The 25,370-nt window shown below is 44.0% G+C and overlaps 1 pseudogene; it reads right to left on the bottom strand.

Annotated features, from left to right (window-relative positions):
* Positions 1 to 25,370, bottom strand: part of LOC129040877 (beta-glucuronidase-like) — a 49,081-nt pseudogene that overhangs the window by 18,614 nt on the left and 5,097 nt on the right.

The raw sequence follows: 25,370 nt of genomic DNA, 5'->3' as shown, positions 1-25,370 counted from the left end.
AAGTAGATGTAAGCAAGTACAGCTACTGGGCATGTGCACCAAGAGGACGACCCAGAGCTTGCTTAGAGTAACACCTCTTCCCAGCTCCTTAGGAATTCATCATGTAAGACTCCCAGTGTCTCCCCAGTAATAATCAGCGCTGTCTCATCCTTACGAGCAGCCTGCCCTGAATTCTCTCTCTCTCACGGTGAACCGTGTATTTTGTACTTCATTATATTTTCTGAGACGGGGTCTCGCTCTGTCACCCAGGCTGGAGTGCAGTGTTGCAATCACAGCTCACTGCAACCTCCACCTCCTGGGTTCAAGCAATTCTCCCATCTCAACCTCCTGAGTAGCTGGTATATTACAGGCACATGCCATCATGCCCAGCTAATGTTGGCCAGGCTGGGTTGAACTCCTGAGCTCAAGTGATCCACCTACCTCAGCCTCAGAAAGTGCTAGGATTACAGGCACAAGCCACTGCATCCAGGCTATTCTGAACTTAACTGTCAAAACACTTTTTCCTTTGCAATAAATTGCTGTATGCTGCATCGTCTTTGCTGTGCGATTCTTGTTTAAATTCTTATTTACTTATTTATTTTATTTATTTTTTGAGACAGGGTCTCACTATGTTGCCCAGGTGAGTCTCCAACTTTCGGCTCAAGTCATCCGCCCACCTTGGCCTCCCAAAGTGCTGGGATAACAGGCATTAGCCACCACACCCAGCCTAAATCCCTTTAAACTTAGAACTGCGGCCCCACAACAGCTGTCAATAATCTCACCACCGCACACCAGCCTGGCAGATAGCGCAAGGCCTCATCTCAGAAAAAGAAAAAGATATATTTTAAAAAAGAAAAAAACTTAAAAAAAATTTTTTTTTCCTTAAAGACAGAGTATCCCAGCCGGGCATGGTGGGTCACGCCTGTAATCCTTACGCTTTGGGAGGCTGAGGCGGGTGGATCATCTGAGGTCAGGAGTTCAGGACCAGCCAGGCCAGCAATGGTGAAACTCCATCTCTACTAAACAAAATACAAAAATTAACCGGGCATGGTGGTGGGTGCCTGCAATCCCAGCTATTCGGGAGGCTGAGGCAGGAGAATCGCTTGAACCCGTGAGGTGGAGGTTGCAGTGAGCCAAGATCCCACCACTGCCCTCCAGCCTGGGTGACAGAGCGAGAAATCTGTCTCCAAAAAAAGACAGGGTCTCCGTCTGTTGCCCAGACCGGAGTGCAGTGGCATGGTCATAGCTCACTGCACCCCTGACCTCCCAGGCTCAAGTGATTCTCCTGCCTCAGCAGCTGGGACTAGTGGCACACATCACCATGCCTGGCTAATTTTTTAATTTTTTGTGGTGATGGTCTCGCTATGTTGCCCAGGCTGGTCTTCAACTCCTGGCCTCAAGTGATCCTCCCACCAGGGCCTCCTTGCAAAGAGCTGGGTTGACAGGAGTGAGCCACTGTGCCCGGCCCCCCGAAGCTGCCTGTTCCTTGAACACAATGTGTATCAAGGGGAGCTGGAGTGAGAGCAGCACCATGGGGAAGGGACAGCATGGCCACCCTGAGCTGTGTGATGTTAGGCCAGACCTCTCTTCTCCAAGCAAGGTCAAACACATGGGTGATTTTGGGAGCCTGTGCCCACTCAGACCGGCTGGATTTTACCTTCGTAGGTGGATGGGAACCTGTGAGGGTTTAGAGAAGCTGGGAGAACTTTTTCCTGGGAGAGCTTTCCAAACAGGGAACAAACAGTGCCACCCTGGGCCCGCTGAGGGAGGATCCTACCAGAAGCCCTCACCACTGTCATGCTCCACGCTGGTGGTGACGGTGATGTCATCGATGTAAGTGGTGGGTGTCGTCTACAGAAGCACAGCCCACTGCAGTCCCGCTTAGTTGAAGAAGTCCACTCTGTGAAGGCCACCCTGTCCCTTACAAGAAGACCACGGGGTGGGATGGGAAGGTGGGTGGGTGTGGTGGAGACAGGATGGTACCCACTTGGAGGTGTTGGTCATGTAGCGGATGGTCCCTGGTGGCAGGGTGGAGGGGGTGAGCATGTTGTTGATGGTGATAGCGATGGGGAGGCAAGAGGCCAGGGGCACCACCTAGACCAGGCTGCTGATGTCTGCCCTTCATGCTCTAGTGTGTCAACCCCATTCACCCACTGCAGGCACAGGGGATAAGGGGAGGGGGTGGCAGGTCAGGGCAAGAGGTGGGGCCCTGCTATCAGGCACTCCCTCACATAACCTGCAACATGGGGCTCAGGGGCCTGCCAGCCAGATGGGAAGAATGACATCCCAATAGGGTAGATCAGGCCACCTATCCCCCTACACAGCACACAGCCCTCTGGGCAGGGGAGTGTCCCCTACTGTCCCACCCCAGGAGACAGGCTGTGGGGTGGTAGATGGAGGTCCCATGCTGTTCAGCAGCCGTGTGCACTCAACCCGCCCTGCCTGCTCCTGACCGCACTGACCACAACAGCATAGGAGTGGGCACTGCCAATTCTCAGCACCACTCTTGTGCGCAGGTCCTGGGTCCATTGCTCTGGCAGGGTCACCTCCCGTTTGTACCACACCCAGCCAACAAAATGCCACAGCCACCAGTCTTGGCCGATGTCGTTGAAGCTGGAGAGAACTCACATGTCCAGGGTAGGGCCCGACTGCAGAGAGAAGGGCCAGACAGGTCAACTGCCAAGGCAGTTTGTGCACCTGGGCCAGTGGGGCCAGGAGTTCCTCCTCGGAGTGGATGGGCCCAATATCTCCTGAGACAGGGGAGAGCCCAGGGCCACATCCAAGCCTGAGGCAAGAGGGTTCAGACGCATGACTAACAGGCAGATGACCCACTGCCTGTCACAGGGAGGAAGGCTGGTTGGGGGATGGGGGGCTTTGCTTAGGACACTGTGAGTGGGGTGCATGCTGGCACCCAGCCCTCTCCTCTCTTCCTCCTGTACTGAATGCCACAAAGTCAGAAAAAGAGGATGTAGACCAGGAAAAAGCGGCCCAGACATCACCTGGTGCCACTTCTCTGCTGACCACACCCAAGTCAGGAGGGGAACAGGGGTGGCATCCTTCGCCTGATGTCACATCCCGTCCTCTATCTGAACCTTGAAAACCAACGGACCTTCCTGCCTTGGCAGAGTTGACCTCAGGATGTCTTAACTGTCCCCTCCTCCCGATCCCCGGGCCCAGCTCTCTGCAACACATGACACTCTGGCAGGATGAGTGTCTGGGTGGCTTATGCTTGTAATCAGCGCTTTGGGAGGTCAACGTGGGAAAATGTCTTGAGGTCAGAAGTTCGAGAACAGCCTGGACAATGTAGTGAGACCCTGTATCTTACAAAAAAAAAGTTTTCTGTTTTTCTTTTTTGAGACGGAGTCTTATTCTGTCGCCCAGGCTGGAGCGCAGTGGCGTGATCTCGGCTCACTGCAACCTCTGCCTCCCAGGTTCAAGCAATTCTTCTCCCTCAGCCTCCCAAGTAGCTGGGATTACAGGCATGTGCCACCATGACCAGCTAATTTTGTAGTTTTAGTAGAGAGAGGGTTTCATCATGTTGGGTGGCGTGGTCTTGAACTCCTGACCTCATGCGATCTGCCCACCTCGGCCTCCCAAAGTACTGGAATTACAGGCTTAAGCCACCGCACCCGGCCCAGGCAAATTTTTAAAAAAACATTTATTTCAGAAATGGGGTCTCACTACGTTGCTCAGTCTGGTATCAAAGATCTTTTTTTTTTTTTTTTTTGAGACAGAGTCTTGCTCTGTCACCCAGGCTGGAGTGCAATGGTGTGATCTCAGCTCACTGCAACCTCCACCTCCTGGGTTCAAGCGATTCTCCTGCCTTAGCCTCCTGAGTACCTGGGATTATGGGCACCTGCCACCACACCTGGCTAATTTCTATATTTTTAATACAGCTGGGGTTTCACCATATTAGGCTGGTCTCGAACTCCTGACCTCGTGATCTGCCTGCCTGGGCATCCCAAAGTGCTGGGATTACAGGTGTGAGCCACCACACCCAGCCTTCAAAAGATCTTTCTACCTCAGTCTCCCAAGTAGCTGGGACTCCAGGCATGCACCACCACACCTGGCTGAGTTTTCTAATGTGTTTCCAGTATTTTTTTTTTTGGGACGGAGTCTCACTCTGTCACCCAGGCTAGTGTGCAGTGGCGCAATCTTGGCTCACTGCAAGCCCCGCCTCCTGCGTTCACGCCATTCTCCTGCCTCAGCCTCCTGAGTAGCTTGGACTACAGGCGCCTGCCACCACACCCAGCTAATTTTTTGTATTTTTAGTAGAGATGGGGTTTCACTGTGTTAGTCAAGATGGTCTCGATCTCCTGACCTCGTGATCCGCGCATCTCAGTCTCCCAAAGTGCTGGGATTACAGGCGTGAGCCACCACACCCGGCCATGTTTCCAGTCTTTATAACATTAGGATCTGATGGACTTAGACGTCCCAGTTCCCAGGATCACGGTAAGCAGAATACTTTCTTTCTTCCTTTTTTTTTTTTTTTTGGCTGGGCATAGTGGCTCACACCTGTAATCTCAGCACTTTGGGAGGCTGAGGTGGGCGGATTGCTTGAGCTCAGGAGTTTGAAACCAGTTTAGGGAACATAGCATAACCCCATCTCTAAAAAAATACAAAGATTAGCCAGGCGTGGTGGCACATACCTGTAGTCCCAGCTACCCAGTAGGCTGATGTGGGAGCATCGCTTGAGCATGAGAGGTTGAGGCTGCAGTGAGCTGTCATTGCACCACTGCACTGCAGCCTGGGGAACAGAGCAAGACCCTGTCTCAAAAAAAAAAAAAAAAAAAAAGGGTAGTAGAAAAGTAACATTAGAAGGCTGGGTGCAGTGGCTCACACCATCAATACCAGCATTCTGGGAGGCTAAGGCCGGCAGATCACCTGAGGTCAGGAGTTCGAGACCAGCCTGGCCAACATGGCAAAACCCCGTCTCCACTAAAATACAAAAAATTAGCCTGGTGTGGTGGCATGCACCTGTAATCCCAGCTACTCGGGAGGCTGAGGCAAGGAAATCACTTGAACCCCAGAGGCAGAGGTTTCAATGAACTGAGATTGTGACACTACACTCTAGCCTGGGTGACAGAGCAAGACTCTGTCTCAAAAACAAACAAACAAAAAAAAAAAAAAAAAAAAAAGGAAAAGAAAAAGAGGAAAAAGAAATAACATTTGATATATATGGACCCAGAAGCTAATGTGTATGAAATAGTTCGAGTCATCAGAGAAGTACAATTGTAAGCATATAATTTCATTCTTGTTGCTACCCAGTCATAATGTGTCATCACTCCTAACAGAACGGCCTCAATCATTTGGTGTGTGCAATCTCACACACACAGAGTTTTTATTTTGTTTCATTTTGCTTGCATGTTTTAGAGACATGGATGTGCTCTGGCACCCAGGCTGGAGTGCAGTGGTGCGATTATAGCTCACCGCAGCCTCCAACTCCTGGGTTCAAGCAACCCTCCTGCCACAGCCTCCTAAGTAGCTGGACACGGGTGCATGCCACCACACCCAGCTAACTTTTTAAAATAGAGTTTGCATTTTTATGATAATTATGTGCACTAGAAGTTATTACAATTCTTGTGTTTATAGGGTACAAACCTGTACCAGTACTATAAACAATGATAGTATCTTTTCATGAAGTCACAGCCCAATGTATCAGTTCACATATTTTTTTTTTTTTAGACTGAGTCCCACTTTGCCTCCCAGGCTGGAGTGCAATGGTGCAATCTTGGCTTACTGCAATCTCTTGTCTCCTGGGTTCAAACGATTCTGCTGTCTCAGCCTCCTGAGTAGCTGGGATTACAGGCACGCAACACCACACCCAGCTAATTTTTGTATTTTTAGTAAATACAAACATATTTCACCATGTTGGCCAAGCTGGTCTCAAACTCCTGACCTCAAGTGATCCACTGCTTCAGCCTCCCAAAGTGCTGGGATTACAGGCATGAGCCACCACACGCAGCCAATTTTTTTTTTCTTTTGAGACAGATCTCACTCTGTTGCCCTGGCTGGAGTACAGTGGCACCATCACATCTCACTGCAGCCTCGACCTTCTAGGCTCAAGCGATCCTCCCATTTCAGCCTCCCAAGTAGCTGGGACCACAAGCATGTACCACCGTGACCTGCTCATTTTTAAATTTTTGGGTGACATTTTGGGGTCTTTGTTTCTCAGGCTGGTCTGTCTCAAACTCCTTGGCTCAAATGATTCTCCCACCTCAGCCTCCCAAAGTGCCGGGATTAAAGGTGTGAGCCACCCTGCCCGGTCTCCTGGTGCACTTGAAATATAATTCAAACTCCTTACTATGGCCAAGAAAGCTTTGTATGACCCAGCCCCTGCTCAATTCTTACTCTCATTCACCGTTCTCCAAACAGTCAAGCTACTACTTTCTGTTCCTTAAAAGCCCATTCCTGCCTTAGAGACTTTGCATGTGTAGCTCCTATAATTTCCGCTTCTTTGTCATTGAAGCCTCACCTCAAATGTCGCATCCTCAGTGAGCTCTCCTCTGCCTACTTTTTAAATTATGATTAACCGTAGATGTTAACCAAATATTTATTTCGCCCTCTTTTTAGACACGAAGTGGAACTGCATGCTGCATGTCTTTGACCCTGTCATGTGAGGGGTGACCGTGTGACTTTTTGGTCAATGAAATGTAAACAGCGATTTTTTTTTTTTTTTTTTTTTTAGAGAGAGAGAGGTTCTCAGTCTGTCACCCACGCTGGAGGGCAGTGCCACGGTCTCAGCTCACTGCAACCTCTGCCTCCCAGGCTCAAGCAATCCTCCCAACTCTGCCTCCCGAATAGCTAGGACTACAGGTGCACGCCACCATGCTGGGCTAATTTTTTGTAGAGACGGGGTTTTGCCATGTTGGCCAGGCTGTTCTCAAACTCCTAAACTCATGTAATCTGCCCCCTACTTGGCCTCTCAAAGTGCAGGGATTACAGGCATGAGCCACCATGCCCAGCCTTAAACAAACAAAAAACAATAACAACAAAAAATTTTTTTGAGGCGGAATCTCACTCTGTTGCCCAGGCTGGAGTGCGGTGGCATGATCTCGGCTCACTGCAACCTCTGCCTCCCAGGTTCAAGTGATTCTCCTGCCTCAGCCTCTCGAGTAGCGGGCACTACAGGCGTGTACCACCACATCTAGCTAATTTTTGTATTTTTAGCAGAGAAGCGGTTTCACCACACTGGCCAGGCTGGTCATGAACACCTGACCTCAGGCAATCCACCCACCTCAGCCTCCCAAAGTGCTGAGATTACAGGCATGAGCCACCATGCCCAGCAAACAGCAATATTTTTAAAAGCCAACGCCTGATTTTCTGCAACCCTTTTTCCTGCCTTGGTGATCATGGAAGCACAAGTGAAACTGAGCATCCCTCAGCTGGGATCCCTGAGCAACTTATGGAAATCAAAGCCCCCTTTCCAACCTGTCATGTATGTGTAGCATGAATGAGAAGTAAGTCTTTTATTGATCCAAACAACTGAGGTTTTGGGGTTGTTTGTTACTGCAGCTTAATTAGCCTGTCCTGACTGATACACCACGTGCCAGACAGACCCTCATCTGGGGGCTCTACCTGTATTATCTCATCTACTTCTCACAACAACCCAATAAAGTAGCTCATCCTCTTAGGTTGTTATAAAGGAACAGCTGAGGCTGGGTCATTGGTCTCTTTTTTGTCAAAAAGAGATTTGTCTGGCTCACGGTTCTGCAGGCTGTACTAGAAGCATGGCCCCAACATCTACTTCTGCTGCAGCCTTGGAAGCTTCCACTCACGGCAGAAGGGTGAAGGGGAGCTATGTGCAGATCACACGGCAAAGGAGGAAGCAAGAGAGCGGAGGTGCCAAGCTCTTCCAACAACCAGTTCTTTAACTTTTTAACTTTCTATTTGTTTGTTTGTTTTAAATGGAGTTTCGCTCTTGTTGCCCAGACTGGAGTACAATGGCATGATCTTGGCTGACAGCAAACTTCACCTCCTGGGTTCAAGCAATTCTTCTGCCTCAGCCTCCTGAGTAGCTGGGATTACAGGCATGCGCCACCATGCCTGACTCATTTTTTATTTTTAGTAGAGATGGGGTTTCTCCATGTTGGTCAGGCTGGTCTGGAACTCCCGACCTCAGGCGATCCAGCCCAAAGTGCTGGGATTACAGGCGTGAGTCACAATGCCTGGCCCATTTCTTAACATATTAGAGGATTGTGGCCCTGTGTTGAGCTAGTGGATTGGTGCCATGTTTCCAACAGCATGTGCTCATGTGGTGTCTTTGTGTCACATTTTGGTAATTCTTACTGTATTTCAAACTTTATTACTATTTTTTTGAGATAGAATCTTACTCCACTGCCCAGGCTTAAGTGCAGCGGTTTGACCATAGCTCACTGCAGCCTCAACCTCCTAGGCTCAAGTGATCATCCTGCCTCAGCCTTCTGAGTAGCTGGGATGACTGCCTTGTGCCACCATTCCTGGCTAATTTTTAACTTTTTTTGTAGACATGGGTTCTCACTATGTTGATCAGGCTTGTCTCAAACTCCTGGATGTCCAGCAATCTTCCCGCCTCAGCCTCCCAAATTCTGGGATTACAGGCGTGAGGCACCGTGCCTGTTTCTTTTTTTTTTTTTTTTTGAGACAGAGTCTCACTCTGTCACCCAGGCTGGAGTACAGTGGCATGATCTCAGCTCACTGCAACCTCTGCCTCCCAGGTTCAAGAGATTCTTCTACCTCAGCCTCCCGAGTAGCTGGGGCTACAGGCATGAGCCACGGAGCCCAGCCCAGCTGTTTTATTCGTCCTTCTTCCTTCCGCCTTTCCTCCTCCTGTTTCTTTTTCCTCTTCCCTCCTTCCTCCTTTCTTCCTCCTCCTCTTTTTTTTCCTCCTCCCTCCTTTCAGCTTGCTGCCTCACCCCCTCCCAAACTGCTGGGATTAAAGGCATGAGCCACCACACCTGGCTGTTTTTTCTTTCTCCTCCTCCTCCTCCTCCACCTTTTTTTCCTCCTCCTCCACCTTTTTTTCCTCCTCCTCCTCCACCTTTTTTTCCTCCTCCTCCTCCACCTTTTTTTCCTCCCCCTCCTCCACCTTTTTTTCCTCCTCCTCCTCCTTCACAGGCGTGAGCCACCTCACCTGGCTGTTTCCTCCTCCTCCTCCTCTACAGGCATGAGCCACCATGCCTGGCTATTGCCAGCCATGGAACATGCCTTTTTCTTTTTGTTCTGTTCCTTCTTTTTCTTATTTTTCTCCTCCTCCTCCTCCTCCCCCTCCCCCTTCCTCTCCTCCCCCATCAACCTCCCCCACTCTTCCTCCTCTGGCATGAGCCACTGGGCCTGGCTGTTTCCTCCTCCTCCGCCTTCTCCTTTTTCACAGGCGTGAGCCACTGCATCTGGCTGTTTCCTCCTCCTCCTTCTCCTTTACAGGCGTGAGCCACTGTGGCTGTTTCCTCCTCTTCCTCTACAGGTGTGAGCCACCATGCCTGGCTGTTGCCAGCCAAAGAGCCTGCCTGTTTTTGCCTCCTCCCCCTCCCCCTCCCCACCTTTCTCCCTCCCCCTCGTCCTCTACAGGCATGAGCCACAGGGGCTGGCTGTTTCCTCCCCCTCCTCCTGTTTCTTCCTCCTCCTCCTCCTCCTTTACAGGCATGAGCCACCACATCTGGCTGTTTCCTCCTCCTCCTCTTTGACAGGCGTGAGCCACTGCGGCTGTATCTACTCTCCCTCCTCACTTACAGGCGTGAGCCACCATGCCTGGATGTTTCCTCTCCTCTTCCTCATTTACAGGCATGAGCCACCTCACATGGCTATCTCCTCCTCCTCCTCCTCCTCCTCCAACTCCTCCTCCTCATTTACAGGCGTGAGCCACCACGCCTGGCTGTTTCCTCCTCCTCCTTTACAGGCGTGAGCCACCATACCTGTCTGTTTCCTCCTCCTCCTCATTTACAGGCAGGAGGCAGTGTGCCTGGCTGTTTCCTCCTCCTCTACAGGCCTGAGCCACCTGCCTGGCTGTTTACTCCTCCTCTGTTTTTTCTTCCTCCTCCTCTGTTTTTTCTTCCTCCTCCTCCTCCTTCTCCTCCTCCTCCTTTACAGGCATGAGCCTCCTTGCCTGGCTGTTTCCTCCTCCTCCTCCAGCTCCAGCTCCTCCTCTACAGGCATGAGCCATCACACCTGGCTGTTTCTACCACCACCACCACCAGGACCACCACCTCCTCCTCCTCTTCCTTTACAGGCGTGAGTCACCTCACCTGGCTGTTTCCTCCTCCTCCTCTTCATTTTATTTTATTTATTTTTTAGACACAGTCTTGCTCTTGTCAACCAGGCTAAAGTGCAATGGCATGATCTCAGCTCACTGCAACCTTCCCCTCCTGGGTTCAAGCAATTCTGCCTCAGCCTCCCAAGTAGCTGGGATTGCAGGTATCCACCACCACTTCCAGCTAATATTTGTATTTTTAGTAGAGACAGGGTTTCACCATGTTGGCAAGGCTGATCTCGAACTCCTGACCTCATGTGATCCACCCGCCTTGGCCTCCCAAAGTGCTGGGATTTCAGGCATGAGCCACTGTGCCCAGAATAACAATAATAATAATAATTATTATTATTATTTGAGACAGAATTTCCCTCTTGTTGCCCAGGCTGAAGTGCAATGGTGTGATCTCCACTCATTGCAACCTCCACCTCCCGGGTTCAAGCAATTCTCCTGGCTCAGTCTCCCAAATAGCTGGGAATACAGGCATACACCACCATGCCCGGCTAAGTTTTTGCATTTTAATAGAGACAGGGTTTCACCATTTTATTCAGGGCGGTCTTGAACTCCTGACCTCAGGTGATCCACCCGCCTCAGCCTTCCATAGTGCTGGGATTACAGGCATGAGCCACCACGCCCATCCTATAATTATTATAATAATATCTGTCACACTGATCTGTGACCAGTGATCCTTGATGTTACTATTACATTGGTACAAAAGTAATTGCGGATTTTCCCACTGAAAGTAATGGGACTAGGCCAGGTGTGGAGGCTCATGCCTGAAATCCCAGCACTCTGGGAGGCCAAGGTGGGTGGATCACCTGAGTTCGGGAGTTTGAGACCAGCCTGATCAACATGGCGAAACCCTATCTCTACTAAAAATACAAAAATATTAGCCAGGCGTGGTGGTGGGCACCTGTAGTCCCAACTACTTGAGAGGCTGAGGCGGGAGAATTGTTTGAACCCGGGAGGCAGAGGTTGCAGTGAGCCAAGATCACGTCACTGCACTCCAGCTTGGGCGACAGAGCGAGACTCTGTCTCAAAAAAAAGTAAGATCAACAATGGAAGCAGAGAGAGACTTGAAGATGCTATACCACTGCTCTTGCAGACAGAAGAATGAACTACAAGCCAAGGAATGCAGGTGGCCTCTAGAAACTGGAAAAAAACAGGGAAATGGATCCTCCTCCAGATCCTGGCTGACACTTGATTTCATCTCGGAAAAACCAATTTTAGATTTGTGATGTCCAGAATTATAAGACAACACATATTACGTTGAGTCATTGAATTCATGGGTTAGGCCGGGCATGGTGGCTCATGCCTATAATCCCAGCACTTTGGGAGGTTGAGGCAGGTGGATGGCTTGAGCTTAGGAGTTTAAGACCCCATCTCAGTTTTTAAAAAATAAAATAAAATTATTTAAAAAGTTTGGTTTCTCTTTTTTCTTCTTTTAGGAAGGAATCTCACTCTATCACCTAGGCTGGAGTGCAGGGGCATGGTCTCGGCTCACTGCAACCTCTGCCTCCTAGCTTCATGTGATTCTCCCACCTCAGCCTCTCAAGTAGCTGGGACTACAGGCACATGCCACCACGCCCAGCTAACTTTTGTATTTTTAGTAGAGATGAGATTTCACCATGTTGGCCAGGCTGGTCTTGAACTCTTGTGGCCTCAAGAGATCTGCCTGCCTCGGCCTCCAAAAGCACTGGGATTACAGGTGTGAGCCACCATGCCTGGCCAAAATCATTATTATTTTTTTTAATTTGTGGTAATGTATTACAGCAGCCATAGGAAGCCAGTACTGAGCTTTGGTGTAAATAGATGTTAAAAGACAAAGGAAGAGAAAAAGATCAAGCCAGTTGATAGCAGAACAGGAGAGGCAAATGTGAGTAGTAGCTCAGTGCTGGAGAAGAGCTATGCAAATCCTGGATCTCCCTGAACTAAGACAGGCTCGTTCCTTCCAGTGGGGTCAGACCACATGTGTTCAAGTTCATGGGTGACAGGCACTGGTCAGCTAATTGTAGTTTGGTTAGGGAGAAAACCTTTTTCCTTTCTTTTTTTTAGAGACCAGGTCTCACTCTGTTGCCCAGCCTGGAGTGCAGTGGTGTGATCATACCTCCCTGCAGCCTCAAGAAGTCCCAGGCTCAAGGGATCCTCCTTCCTCAGCCTCCTGAATAGCTAGAACTACAGACATACACCACCACAACTGGCTAATTTTTCATTCTTTTTATTTTTTGTAGAGAAGGGGTTTTGCTATGTTGGCCAGGATGGCTTCCTACCTTGGGATCAAAAGATCCTTCCCTATCAGCCTCCCAAAGTGCTGGGATTAGAGGTGTGAGCCACCATACCCAGTGACAGGAACTTTTTAATGGAATTGTCTAAAAACAGATTTCCCACTTAGAATGGGGTATGCCCCATCGATGGAGGCAGCAGAATTGTCACCACAGCAATCTTCTGATTCTCTATTCCAGTTCTCCTTGTGTTATAGGTATTACAATGATTATTTTAATACTATCTGCTGTTTCATGGACATAAGGCCTTCCCTCATTTCTGAGAATAGATTTTTAGACACTCTCTCTGGATCAGCACTTCTGGAGTCCCCTAGGCATAATATGATTTCTCTCCACATTAGCAGAAACTAACCGAGCCCCTTTTACCTAACAGAAGGAGAATCAGAGTTAGTCTCAGGTTCCAACATCGAATACACCGCAGGTCCATTTGCCCTCTTCTTCATAGCAGAATACATGAATATTATCATAATAAATGCCCTAACTATTATAATTTTTCTAGGAACATTACACACTATATATTCACCAGAACTCTATACTACATATTTCATTACCAAGAGCCTCCTCTTAACCTCCCTATTTTTATGAATTCAAACAGCATATCCCCGTTTTGGCTACAATCAACTCATACACCTCCTATGAAAAACCTTTCTACCACTTACACTAGCATTCTGTATATGACATATCTCAATACCCATCCTAATCTCCAGCATCCCACCTCAAATGTAAGAAATATGGCTGACAAAATAATTACTTTGATAGAGTAAACAATAGGATTTCAACCTCTTATTTCTAGAACTATAGGAATTGAAGCCACCCCTGAGAATCCAAAATTCCCCATGCTACCTATCACACCATGTCCTAAGATAAGGTCAGCTAAATCAGCTATCGGGCCCATACCCCGAAAATGTTGGTTACACCCTTCCCGTCCCAATTAACCCATTAGCTCAACTTATTATTTACCTTACTATTTTTACAGGTACTCTTATCACAATGCTAGGCTCACACTGATTTTTCATCTGAACAGGCTTAGAAATAAATATATTAGCCCTCATCCCAATCTTAATTAAAAAAATAAACCCCCGCTCTACAGAAACAGACACTAAATATTTCCTTATACAGGCAACCACATCTATAGTCCTCATAATAAGTATTCTCTCCAATAACCTGTTTCAGACAGTGAACAATAATAAATACTATTAATCAATTTTCATCCTTAATAATAATAACAGCCTTAGTAATAAAACTAAGGATAGCCCCTTTTCACTTCTGAGCTCCAGAAGTAACTCAAGGAACTTTCCTAACATCCGGCATCCTCCTCCTCACATGATAAATCTAGCTTCTATTTCGGTTATACATCAAATTTTTCCATCAGTAAACACCAACATCCTCCTCTCTCTCTCAATCCTACCTATTACGGTGGGCAGTGGAGGAGGACTTAACCCAACACAACGACGTAAAATTCTAGACTACTCCCCAATTACTCACATAGGTTGAATAAGAGCAGTACTAATATATAACCCAAACATTACCATTTTTAACCTATTTACTTCATCTTAACCACCACTGTATTCCTAGCACTCAGCCTGAATTCAAGCACCACAACCCTATCACTATCCCACGCCTGAAACAAATTAACATGGTTAGTATCTATAATTCTATCAATTATCCCTAGGAGGTTTACCTCCATTCATAGGATTCCTGCCTAAATGAATCACCATTCAAGAGTTTACAAAAAATAAGTCTTATTATCCCAATCATTATAGCTATCATAACTCTACTCAATCTGTATATTTACATATGCTTAGTTTACTCCACTTCAGTGACAATATTCCCCACATCCAATAATATAAAAATAAAATGATAGTTTGAAAATACAAAACCCGTATAACTTCTCCCCCCACTTACCATCTTCTCTACCCTCCTCCTACCAATCTCTCCAGTAACGCTACCTATAATCTAGAAATTTAGGTTAAGTAAGTCCAAGAGCCTTCAAAGCTCTTAACAAGTGAATTATACTTAGTTTCTGCAAAAAACCTAAAGACTGCAAAACTGTATTCTGCATCAGTTGAATGCAAATCAATCACTTTAATTAAGCTAAGCCATGGCTAGACTGGTGGGACTTAAACCCACGAAAATTTGGTTAACACCTAAACACCCTATCAACTGGCTTCAATCTACTTCTCCCGCCTCTGGGGGAAAAAGGCAGAGAAGCCCCAGCAGGATTGAAGGTGCTCCTTTGAATTTGCAATGCAACATGAAAATCACCTCGGGGCTGCTAAAAAGAGGCCTTGACCTCTGTCTTTAGATTTACTGTCTAATGCTTACTCAGCCTTTTTACCTTTTCTCACTTCACTTATGTTCACCAACTGTGGATTGTTCTCATCCAACCATAAAGATATCGGGACATTACACCTGCTATTTGGTGCATGAGCAGGGATAGTGGCTACAGCCTTAAGCCTCCTTATTCACCAACCAGGTACTCTACTAGGAGATGATCAAATTTACAATGTCATCGTTACCGGTCATGCATTTTTCATAATTTTCTTTATAGTAATACCAATTATAATTGGAGGTTTCAGCAACTGGTTAATCCCTCTGATAATTGGCGCCCCCAACATAGCATTTTCCCGGATAAATAATATGAGTTTCTGACCCCTCTCACCCTCTTTCCTACTATTACTTGCATCCACTGTAGTAAAGGCTGGTGCTGGAACCGGCTGAACAGTCTACCCTCCGCTTAGCAGGAAACCTAACACATGCAGGAGCCTCTGTAGATTTACCCATCTTCTCACTCCATTTGACAGGTGTCTCTTCTATTTTAGGGGCCATTAACTTTATCACAATTATTAACATAAATCCTCCAGCTATGTCCCAATGTCACACACCCCTTTTCGTCTGATCAGTCCTAATTACAGCGGTTCTCCTACTCCCTTCTCTCCCAGTCCTAGCCGCCGACACTATAATACCGTTAACTGACCACAATCTTAATATTACTTTTTTCGACCCAGCTGGTGGAGGCAAATCCTATCGTATATCAGCACTTACTCTGATTCTCTGGTCACCCTGAAGTCTGTATCCTCATCCTACCGGGCTTCAGGATAATTTCCCATATCACAACATACTATTCTGGAAAAAAAGAGCCATTTGGGTACATGGGCATAGTGTAAGCCATAATATCAATTGGCTTCTTAGGGATTATTGTATGGGCTCGCCACATATTGACAGTAGGAACAGATGTAGATACATGAGCATACTTCACCTCTGCTACTATAATTATTGCTATTCCTACTGGTGTCAAAATCTAGCTGATCAGCTACACTACATGGCAGTAACATCAAATGATCTCCCACAATACTCTAAGCCCTGGGATTTATTTTCCTTTTTACAGTAGGAGGTCTAACCGGCATTGTACTAGCCAATTCAACACTAGATATTGTTTTACATGACACATATTATGTTGTAGCCCATTTCCTTATGTCTTATCAATAGGAGCCGTATTTGCTATCATAGGAGGCTTTGTCCACTGATTCCCCCTATTTTCAGGTTATACACTTAATCAAATCTGTGTTAAAATTGACTTTGCCATCATATTTAGAGGTGTCAGTTTAACTTTCTCCCCCGCAGCATTTCCTCGGCCTATCCGGTATGCCTCGATGTTACTCCAATTATCCCGACGCATACACCACATGAAATATTATTTCATCCAGAGGCTCATTTATTTCCCTAACAGCAGTAATGCTAATAATTTTCATGATCTGAGAAGCCTTTGCTTCAAAACGAAAAGTTCTAACAATTGCACAACCATCTACCGACTTAGAATGACTGTATGGCTGTCCAACACCCTCTCACACATTCGAAGAACCAACCTACATGAGGACCTAAGTGAAAAAGGAAGGAATCGAACCTCCACAGACTGTTTCAAGCCAATCCCATAACCTCTGTAAGTTTCTCGGTATTAGTAAAATTATTTCATAACTTTGTCAAAGTTAAGTTATAGGTTAAGCCCTATGTATCTTAATGGCCCATCCAGTTCAATTAGGTCTTCAAGACGCTTCATCCCCTTTTACAGAAGAACTACTTGCCTTCCATGACCACATTCTTATAATTATTTTCCTAATTAGTTCCCTGGTTCTATACATTATTTCTCTAACACAACAAAACTAATTCATACTAGCACCACAGATGCCCAAGAATTAGAGACTGTCTGAACTATCTTGCCTGCCATCAGCTTAATCTTAATTGCCCTCCCATCCCTATGTATCCTGTATATAACAGATGAAATCAATAACCCTTCTCTCACTGTTAAAACAATTGGACATCAATGGTATTGAAGCTACGAGTACACAGATTATGAAGAATTAAGCTTCAATTCTTATGCTTCCAACAGCCGACTTAAAATGAGGAGAACTTCGACTCCTTGAAGTCAATAACCAAACAATCTTCCCAAGAGAAATTCCCATCCGTATGCTAATCGCACCCGAAGATCTCCTGCACTAATGAACTATTCCCTCACTAGGGTTAAAAACAGATGCATTCCCTGGACGCTTAAACCAATTTGCCTTACCTGCTACATGATCAGGCATCTACTACGGACAATGCTCAGAAATGTGTGGATTTAACCACAGTTTTATACCTATTGTTCTAGAATTAGTCCCATTAAAAACTTTCAAAACTTGGTCTATATCTGCACTATAATATCACTGTAAAGCTACCCCAGTGTTAACCTTTTCAGTTAAAGACTGAGAGAAATCATACCTCTCTACAGTGAATGCCTCGACTAGATACTTCCACATGACCTATTATTACTATATCAACAATCATAACTTTATTCTCCATTATTCAATTAAAACTATCAAAGTTCATTTACCACACACCCCCTACACCAAAAATAATTAAAACACAAAAATGTTAACAACCCTTGAGAACTAAAATGAACTAAAATCTGCTCACCTCATTTACTGCCCCGACAATCCTAGGTTTACCCTCAGCAGCACTAATCATCTTCTTTCCCACCACACTACTTCCAACCTCCAACTACCTAATCAATAACCAACTGATTTCTATTCAACAATGACTAGTTCAACTTGTTCTAAAACAAATAATAATCACACATACTATTAAAGGATGAACCTGATCCCTTATACTAATATCCCTAATTCTCTTTATTGCCTTAGCCAATCTCCTTGGGTTTCCACCCCACTCATTTACACCAACTACCTGATTATCAATAAATCTCGGTATAGCAATCCCCTTATGAGCAGGCACAGTAATCACAGGCTTCTACTGGAAAACTAAAAACTCCTTAGCTCACTTCCTACTACCAGGCACACACATTCCACTTACCCCTATACTAGTAATCGTCAAAACCATTAGTCCACTTATTCAACCAATGGCACTAGCTGTACGTTTAACAGCCAACATTACAGCCGGTCACTTACTCATACACTTAACTGGAGGAACCACACTGGTATTATCAACTATTAACCTTCCCACAGCTTCAATCACCCTTATTATTCTAATTCTATTGACCACTCTCAAATTCGCTGTGGCCCATATCCAAGCTTGTGTCTTTATGCTATTAGTAAGCCTTTATTTATATGACAACACATAACGACCCACCAAACACACCCCTATCGTTTAGTGAAACCCAGCCCTTGGCTGTTAACAGGGTCTCTCTCAGCTCTCCTAATAACATCTGGCCTAGCTATTATGATTTCACTTTAACTCTATTACTCTTTTAACCTTAGGCCTACTAAACAATACACTGACTATATATCAATGGTGACATGACATTATCTGAGAAAGTACATTTCAAAGCCACCATGCAACAACTGTCCAAAAAGGCCTCCGATATGGAATAGTTCTATTTAATATCTCAGAAGTAATTTTTTGTTTTTCTTTTGCTGGGTTCTTCTGGGCATTCTACCATTCTAGTCTAGCCCCAACTCCAGACCTAGGAGGACACTGACCCCCAACAGGCATTTCTCCCTCGACCCTCTGGAAGTACCCCCCCGCCCCGAATACATCTGTATTACTTGCATCAGGGGTTTCAATTACTTGAGCCCATCACAGCCTAATAGAAAATAATCAAAAACAAATAATTCAAGCACTACTTATCACAATTACCTTCGGTATTTACTTCACCCTCCTACAAGTCTCAGAATACTTGGAGGCTCCCTTTGCTATTTCTGATGGAATTTATGGCTCAACATTCTTCACACCTACAGGCTTTCACAGACTTCACATCATTATTGGATCAACATTCCTCACTATCTGTCTCCCCTGCCAATTAAAATAACACTTTACATCTAGCCATCACTTCGGCTTTGAAGCCGTGGCCTGATATTGACACTTTGTAGACGTAGTATGACTATTCTTCTATGTTTCTATTTACTGATGAGGATCTTACTCTTTTAGTATAAACAGTGCCATTGACTTCCAATCAGTTTCGACAACATCTGAAAAAGAGTAATTAACCTGCCCTAGCAGTCAATGCCCTATTAGCCCTATCACTAATAGTTATTACATTTTGGCTCCCACAACTTAATATTTATATAAAAAAATCCAGCCCCTATGAATGCGGATTTGACCCATTACCCTCCACCCACATTCCCTTCTCCATAAAATTTTTTCTAGTAGCCATCACATTCCTCCTATTTGACTTAGAAATTGTCCTACTACTACCCTTGCCATGAGCCCTTCAAACAAGCACCCTGACACTCATAATCAGCACAGCCCTTAATACTAGTTATAATTTTAGTTCTAGGGTTAACTTATGAATGAACTCCCAAAGGATTAGATTGCACTGAATTGGTAGATAGTTTAAGTCAAAATGAATGATTTTGACTCATTAGATTATGATAGAACATATTTACCAAATGCCCTCTATTTGTATCAATATCATATTAGCATATAACACATCACTTCTGGGGATATTAATCTTCGATCCCACCTGATATCATCCCCACTATGCCTAGAAGGAATAATATTATCATTATTCATCATAAATACCCTTATAACTTTAAATATACATTTCACCCTAGCATTCATAATACCCATTACCCTCCTAGTATTTGCTGCCTGCGAAGCCACAGCGGGCCTTGCCATACTAGTTTCAATTTCCAACACCTATGACCTAGACTATATACATAACCTAAATTGACTTCAATGCTAAAAATTATTATTATTCCAATAATTATACTGCTACCAATAAAATGACTCTCTAAAAACTCTATAATCTGAATCAATATGACTATTCACAGCCTAATCATCAGCTTCATTGCCCTATTATTTTTTAATCAATTCAATGACAATCTATTCAACTTCTCATTAACTTTCTCTTCTGATCTGCTGACATCACCCCTTCTAATCTTAACAGCCTGACTACTACCTCTTATAATTACAGCAAGCCAGTACCACCTCTCCAGTGAGTCACCCCCATGGAAAAAGCTCTATTATTTCCATATTGATTTCCCTACAATTTTCTTTAATTATGGAATTCACAGCCACAGAGCTAATTATATTTTGTATTCTCTTTGAAGCTACATTTATCCCTACCTTAATTATTATCACCCCCTGAGGTAACCAACCAGAACGCCTCAATGCAAGCTCATATTTCTTATTTTATACACTAGTGGGATCTCTTCCCCCTGCTTATTATACTTATTTATACTCAAAATACCTTCGCTTCACTGAACACGATAATAATATTTACCACCCAAGAACTGTTAATTTCCTGATCCAATAACCTTATATGATTAGCATGTATTATGGGTTTTACAGTAAAAATACCCCTACACGGACTTCACCTATGAATTCCTAAAGCCCACGTACAAACCCCTATTGCAGGCTCAATAGTACTTGCAGCAGTTCTCCTAAAACCAGGCGGCTATGGCATAATACGGCTTACCCTTATCCTCAGCTCCGACAGAATATACACCTTACCCCTTCCTCCTGTTATCCTTATGAGGGATAGTTATGATAAGCTCTATTTGTCTATGACAAACTGATCTAAAATCACTTATTGCATATTCCTCTGTAAGTCATACAGCACTTGTTATTATGGCTATCCTCATTCAAACTCCCTGAAGCTTTACCGGTGCAATCACCCTCATAATTGCCCACAGACTTACTTCATCCTTACTATTCTGCCTAGCAAATTCAAACTATGAGTGAATCCATAGCCAAATCATATTACTCTTTTGAGGTCTTCAAACACTACTCCCACTAACAGCCTTTTGATGACTTATAGCAAACCTTACTAACCTTGGCTTACCCCCCACCATTAATCTAATAGAACTCTTTGTAAGGGTAGCTTCATTCTCCTGATCAAACATCATCAATAAGCTTATAGGACGAATATATTAATCACAGCCCTTTATTCCCTATACGTGCTTATCACAACACAAGGAACACTTACAGATTACATTAACAGTATTAAACCTTCCTCCACACGAGAAAATATGCTAATACTTGTACACCTTGCACCTATTCTCCTATTATCACTAAACCCTAAAATTATTATAGGTTTTATACCCTGTGAATATAGTTTAATCAGAACATTAGATTGTGGGTCTAGTAACAGAAGTCTGCAATTTCTTATTTACTGAGAAAGTATGCAAGAACTGCTAACTCATGCCCCCGTGCCCAACAACATGGCTTTCTCAAGTTTTAGAGGATAAGAGCTATCCATTGGTCTCAGGAACCAAAAATATTGGTGCAACTCCAAATACAAGTAATAATCATGTATTTTTCCATTACTATAAACTTAATCTCCTTAACCTTACAATCATTACTACCTTAATCAACTCTCACAAGAACTCGTATCCATATTATGTAAAAATATCTACCGCATGCACCTTCACCATTAGCTTCATTCCCACAATGTTTGTGTATATAGACCACGAAGCCATCATCTCAAACTGATATTGAATAACAATCCAAACCTTAATCTCTCACTAAGCTTCAAACTAGACTACTTCTCCATAAAATTTATCCCAGTAGCACTATTTGTCACCTGATCTATTAGAGAATTCTCAATATGGTATATAAAATCAGATCTCAACATTAATCAATTTTTCAAATATTTATTTTCCTCACTACAATATTAATTCTAGTTACCGCCAACAACCTTTTTCAACTTCTTGTCAGATGAGAAGGCATAGGAATTATGTCTTTTTTTACTGATTGGCTGATGACAGGGCCGAGCAGATGTTAATACAGCAGCCCTCCAAGCGATTCTATATAACCGCATTGGCGATATTGGCTTCATTTTAGCTATAGCATGATTCCTCTCATCCTGCAATACATAAGAACCTCAACAAGCATTTATCCCAAATCCTTCCCCCGATCTTCTTCCATTAATTGGCCTTCTCTTAGCAGCAGCGGGAAAGTCAGTTCAATTTGGCCTCCACCCGACTTCCTTCCACCATGGAAGGCCCAATCCCAGTCGCAGCCGTACTCTACTCTAGCACTACAGTTGTAGCAGGAGTTTTCCTGCTTATCCACTTCCACCTTTTAATAGAAAATAGTATATTAATCCAAATCCTTACACTGTGTTTAGGGGCTATTTGCCACCTTACTTACAGCAATTTGTGCTCGAACACAAAATGTTATCAACAAAATCATAGCATTATCCACCTCAAGTCAACTAGGCCTTATAATAGTTACAACTGGCATTAATCAAGCACACCTAGCATTCCTACATATCTGCACCCATGCCTTTTTTAAAGCTATATTATTTATATGTTCAGGATCCATCACCCATAACCTCAACGATGAACAAGATATCCGAAAAATAGAAGGACTATTTAAGACTTTACCCCTTACTTCCTCCTCTCTTATTATTGGCAGCCTAGCACTTACGGCTATGCCTTTCCTCACAGGCTTTTATTCTAAAGACCTCATTATCACAACTGCAAACACATCATATACCAAAGCCTCAGCCCTCTCTAGTACTCTTATTGCTACCTCCCTAACAAGGATCTATAGTATCCAAATTATTTTCTTTGCTCTAATAGGACAACGCCGCTTCCCAACCCTAATCAGCATTGATGAAAATAACCCTTCCCTAATAAACCCAATTAAATGCTTTATAGTCTGCCGTATCTTCCCTGGGTTTCTCATCACCAATAGCATTATCCCTAACTTCATCCCCCCAAACAACCAAAACTTACAGCCTTGGGTGTAACCATCCTAGGACTCTTACTGGCAATGGAACTTAGTTTTATAACTAATAATCTTAAGATAACATATCCATTACAAACATTCAACTTCTCCAATATATTAGGATTCTACTCAATCACAATTCATCCTACAACCCCTCACTCAAACCTATCTACAAGCCAAAACCTGGCATCACTTCTGCTAGATCTAACTTGACTAGAAAAGTCCATACCAAAGACAATTTCACAGACCCAAATCACAGCCTCCATTACCATAACTACTCAAAAAGGCCTAATTAAATGTTATTTCTTCTTTTTTTATTCCACCCTTTTTAACTTTACTCTTGTCTACTCTATTACCCCCAAGTAATTTCAACTGCAACATAAATACAAACAAACAATGTTCAACTAGCAACCACCACCAATCAACACCCATAATTATATAAAGCACCAGCACCCACGGAATCCTCACAAATCAACCCTGGCCCCTCACCCTCAAAAATTATTCAACTTCCCACACTAATAAAATTAACTATGATTACCACCCCATCATACTCACCATTCATCAAAGTAACACCACCTCTATTCGTATCCCCAGTAATAAAGTTCCTAAAACCTCAATACTTGATCCTCATGCCTCAGGGTATTCCTCAATAGCCATCACCACAGTATATCCAAAAACAACCATCATCCCCCCCAAATAAATAAAAAAGACTATTAATCCCATAAAAGCCCCACCATAATTCAACACAACACAACCTACAGCACCACTAAGAATTAACCCTAAATCCCCATAAATAGGAGAAGGTTTAGAAGAAAAACCTACAAATCCCGTAACAAAAGAACACTTAATAAGAATAAAGCATATGTCATTATTCCCACATGAGTTATAGCCATGACTAATGATATGAAAAACCATCACTGTACTTCAACTATAAGAACACTAATGACCATTATATGTAAAACAAACCCACTAATACAAATCATTAATTACTCATTCATTGATCTCCCCGCACCATCTAATATCTCTATATGATGAAACTTTGGCTCACTTCTTGGTACCTGCTTAATCCTCCAGATCATCACAGGGTTCTTTCTGGCCATACACTACACACCAGATACCTCATTTGCTTTCTCTTCAGTCACCCATATTAACCGAGATGTGGACTACAGCTGAAGAGTCCGCTATTTTCACACTAACGGCTCTTCAGCACTCTTCATCTGACTCTTCCTACACATCGGCGGAGGCTTATATTATGGGTCATTCATATATTTAGAAATCTGACATAGTGGCATTATCCTTCTACTCACAACCACAGCAACAGCATTTATAGGCTATGTTCTTCCATGAGGCCAATGAATCCATTGTTCTTCCATGAGGCGCTGCAGTAATCACAAACCTACTATCAGCCATCCCATATATTGGAACTGACCTTGTCCAATGAATCTAAGGTGGATTTTCAGTTGACAAAGCCACTCTTACACGATTCTTCACCTTCCACTTCATCTTACCTTTCATCATCATAGCGCTAACACTTCTCCACCTTTTATTCCTACATGAAACAGGGTCTAATAACCCTTCAGGAATTTTATCACATTCTGACAAAATCACCTTCCACCCTTACTACACAACCAAAGATATTCTAGGTTTAATTTTTCTCCTCCTCCTTTTAATAATTCTAGTACTGTTTTCGCCTGACCTCCTGGGTGACCCAGATCATTACACCTTAGTCAACCCCCTAAATACCCTGCCCCACACTAAACCACAGTGATACTTTTTATTTGCATATGCAATCTTATGATCCATCCCCAATAAATTAGGAGGCGTACTGGCCCTTCTATTATCCATTCTCATTCTAGCAGTTATTCCTGCACTCCACACATCCAAACAACAAAGCATCATATTTCACCCATTAAGTCAGTATCTGTTCTGAATCTTAGTCACCGACCTATTCACACTCACATGAATCAGAGGACAGCCAGTTGAACAGCCTTTTATTACCATTGGACAGATAGCATCTAAGATATATTTCTCTATTATTCTTGCCCTCATACCACTCACCGCCCTAATCGAAAATAAACTACTTAAATGAAACTGCCCTTGTAGTATAATCCAATACATCAGTCTTGTAAAGCAGAAATGGAGAGTCCCCTCCCCAGGGCAACTCAGAGAAAAAGCATTCCCACTTCACCATCAACACCCAAAGCCAAGATTCTAATTAAACTATTCTCTGTATTCTTTTTGGCACGCATTTTAACTACTATGTAAGTGCTGACCATCAACACTAATACACTAATACTTTTATGTACTTTGTGCATTATTGCTAGTCTCCATGAATATACAGCACTATCAATGCCCAATTGTACACAGTATATTCTCAGATTATATGACATTACAAGCTTGCTCCACATGAATATAAGTATTAGCAATTTCTTAACTATCGTACATAATACTACACTTACATATAGAACTAGTTCCACATGGATATCGACCAGTACTCAAAATCCTTAATATTACATAGTACATTCATTGGTTCATTGGAATAGCACATTTCAGTCAAAACCACCCTCCCAATATGGATATCTCCTACCAAATTTTGGTATCTTAATCTACCAACCTCCGAGAAATCATCATCCCGCTTGGGTGTGTTACCCTCCTTGCTCCAGGCCCATAATACTTGGGGGTGACTATACTGCAACTATACCTGGCATCTGGTTCTTACC

The sequence above is a fragment of the Pongo pygmaeus genome, chromosome 6 (assembly GCF_028885625.2).
Source record: "Pongo pygmaeus isolate AG05252 chromosome 6, NHGRI_mPonPyg2-v2.0_pri, whole genome shotgun sequence".
In the NCBI taxonomy this organism is placed as follows: Eukaryota; Metazoa; Chordata; class Mammalia; order Primates; family Hominidae; genus Pongo; species Pongo pygmaeus.
This window is presented reverse-complemented; position numbering and strand designations above follow the sequence as displayed.